Here is a 3,672-nt window from a genome sequence, read left to right as displayed (position 1 = left end):
TTCCTGCTGGTAACGTTAGCAAAAAGAAAATCCTGATAGTTCGATCTCATTCCAGAGCTCAGCAAAGTATTAATTTAACAAGTTCATTCTTCATAAGCACAGACCAGGACGGGTTGGGGACATTTCTCCCAAATGCTGCCAAAATAAATCCCGGATGGGGCTAAAGAGTGAACCCACAGCAGGGAGGATGTTTGTCTCTGTACGGGACTTAGTAGCCCAGCCAGCTCTCCAGGTTGATAGAGCAGGAGGGTCTTTACTTGAGACGTCAAGCTGGCCACCAGTAAATGGCTACTGGTGCTCGGCTGATACTCAAGAGTCAGTGAAACCACCAGGCAGCCACCTCCCCGCCTAACGACGCGCCCTCAATTAGCCAGTGGACTGCGATAAGTTACCCACAAAGCAGCGCAAACTGCCCCAAGTTTGTAAATTCTCCTTAAAATAATGTGAATTAAAGAAGAGATAAGGCAGGGAATGAGAGAGGTGCGTGATGGTTTGGAGAAAGGGTGTGAATCCCCAATTTTTTGCTTCTGGCAAATTGTCTGCTCCGGCCACCGAGATTTTTCCCACCGCACAGAGGCTGTGATGTCCGTAGGGAATGGACCTAAAGGTCCATTTACCACTGGACCACCGCATATCGCTCTCGCATCCTCCTGAATTAATACTCCCCCAAAACATCCCTGGGAACGCACTCAAAGGACGCAGCTACATCTTTAGTAGTTAATAATCACGACAACCATTGGCACGAATATCCACGTTTCAAGGAAAAGGAAATTCCCTCCTTACCACCTTCAAAAAACCTGCACCTTTCTCCAAATAAACGGGCAGAGACTCACGTGGCTCGTGGGAAAGAAGAAGCAGGGCAGGGCACGTTCCCGCGCTCATCGCTGGGCACTGAGCTCGACAGCAACAGTTCAATATTCTCCCATAAAAACGCACACACAAACATACACAAAATACCGTTAATGGCTCGGTATTTCTTTAAACAGAGTCGCCAAGGAAAAACAGAATTACTAGAATACATTTTAATTGATTTACAACAGCACTTAGTAACAGTGATAAAAGAAAAACTTGTTTTATTGGACCTCCTGCTAATTAGCTCGACTGACTCGGGGTTAGAAAAGCGTATCCCTCGCAACCCGGCACAACCCCGACCGGCACCCGACTCCAAACAGCTTTTACACACGGAAAAACCTTTGTAATAATCAAAGAAAAAAACGCTGCCAAATGGTTATTGCCAAGAGACAGAGGAGGAAAGGGCTGCTCCGAGGATGGAGCCACCAAATGGGATAAAGCAGCCTCTCCGGCGGATTCGAGCATCCCCTTTCCATCCATAAACACGCCTTTATTGCGACTTTGATATATCCTTCCCTTAACGACTTTTAAGGGCAGCGGATAAAGTCGAAAGAAGCGCAGAAGCAACCAGCAAATGTTTAATATTCAATAAATGTGTCAATTTTACATACGGAGGCAAATGGGGCTTTATTGAAGAATTGGTAAACTTCCTCGGAGGAAAGTAAGTGCGTTTTAGTCTTCAAGGGGTCCCCGATGAATAGAAATGGAATGTGATTTGTGATAAAACTCAGCTGCTCTATAAAAGACGTTAAATAAATGTTGCTGTTTCACTAGGGATATACAGAATTGATTGCATTATAGACTGATTTGAAGATGCACGCTTCCCCGCAAGCTATCCGCTCGCTCCTGCGCGCCACGCAGCCCCTTCCCATCGCCTCTATGACGGCCTCTTAATACCTGCGCAGAATTTTCTGGAAAGGCTTTAAAACCGCCCTTCCCCGTGGTTTCGTAAATAAATGTTGCTGTTTCACTAGGGATATACAGAATTGATTGCATTATAGACTGATTTGAAGATGCACGCTTCCCCGCAAGCTATCCGCTCGCTCCTGCGCGCCACGCAGCCCCTTCCCATCGCCTCTATGACGGCCTCTTAATACCTGCGCAGAATTTTCTGGAAAGGCTTTAAAACCGCCCTTCCCCGTGGTTTCGCCCGCTACGGTTCATCCCGAGCATCGGCTGCAGCGGCGCAGGGCCACATCCCCGCGGGCAGCTCGGTTCCTCCCAAAAGGCAGTATTCCCTTATTATTTGCACGGATGCGGTTGATAGCGCAGAATCTGGAACGCCCGTTAAATGCAAAAATAACAGGGGACAAGAAGCAATTAAAAATATTTCCACTGCCAAGACCAAGCCAAGTCCCCGTCCGCCCCAAGCATCCTCCGCCAGCGCCGGGGGACCCGACCCGTCGGAGCAGCGAGCGACACCCGGGAAGGGCAAGGCAAACAAACCAATCTCCGACAGACAAATGAGAGGCCAACAGTACCACCGCGGCGAGCGCAAACTGTGATATAATTGCGCTGCTGCTACATCATCTTTAATCAATAACATCCAGGGCTGCCACCGCGCGCACAGCCCAAATCCCGGCCTCCGCCAAGAAACAGCATGTTGCTAAAAAAGCCCAATAGCTTTTTCCCCGCTAATAGGCGGCTCGTTCCCTCAACCCTGCTGCTTTTTTAAATAAACCTAAATTCCAATAATTGTTTAATGCTTATTTTTGTTTAGCTCTGGTTCACCTGCTCTGGCTCTCCCTGTTAGAAATTGATATTTTGCTCCGGTGGCTGGGCGAAAAAAAATTTAAAAAAATTAGGAAACTGTTGGTTCCGTCTCATCATAGTTAGCCCGTGTCATAACCACAGCTCAGGGCGGCCTCCAGCCTGCTGGAGGAACAGCTCTACTCGCCCTAAATTCCCATTTTCTCCAGTTTTCCAGGTACCAACTTGCCCTGGGACCCTTGGGAAGAGCTCCTGGCACACAAGAGCTTTCCCACAAGCATGGGATTTTTTTTGCCCCTCCCCCCCAACAAAAGCCCGGATTTAAGCCCAGAAGAGATGCTCTCGCTTTCCGGGTAGATTCATCGCTTTAAAACCCACCAGCACCGCGCGTCACTGCCGCTGCCTCGCCTTCTGCCCCCGAGAAGGTTGAAGGTGGTTCTGGAAAAGTACAGGAAAGCTACGACCAATTCCTTTAGGAGATCCATCACGTCAGATTAGCAACTTAGTTTCTTATTAGCTATTTTCCATCCTATCATATTAATATTTGTTTTCACTAATACAATGCAGGAGTCTTATCATATTAGCAACTTTCACATCACATTAGTGAAAACAAATACTAATACAATACAATACTAATATGACATGATCTGATGGGAAATTGCTAATACAATAAGACTCTCCTACCATATTAGTACAGAAACACTGTGTGTCCCAGTTACGGCTCTCTTTGAACCGGGTAAATACTCGGCATTTCCAAAATCATCATGTTCACCGTGTCCGAAGGTGCGGGTGTGGGACGGAGGACACGTGCAGGGTCGGGCACCGAGGACCCCGCGCTGCCCCTGCGGTGCAGATGACCTGCAGTAGATGCATTAAATTGCAATGAAAATCCCTTATTCAGAAGGAAATTAGTGAAATCGGGGTCCCCCTCCCCATCCATGCAACCGGATGGAGAGCCAAGCCAGCCGCCGCGACCCGGGGACACCGCGCAGCTCCGGGAACCATCGCGGCCTGAAAACTTGTACAAGCAATAACAATTTGAAAGAGGAATGCAGTTAAACCAAACAGCCTGCCGTGTAGTTTCGGCGTCAGCAGCTGCCTCTCCCCCAG

The sequence above is a fragment of the Charadrius vociferus genome, unplaced genomic scaffold (genome assembly GCF_000708025.1).
Source record: "Charadrius vociferus isolate BGI_N301 unplaced genomic scaffold, ASM70802v2 scaffold332, whole genome shotgun sequence".
Classification (NCBI taxonomy): domain Eukaryota; kingdom Metazoa; phylum Chordata; class Aves; order Charadriiformes; family Charadriidae; genus Charadrius; species Charadrius vociferus.
Note: the sequence above shows the minus strand (reverse complement) of the source record.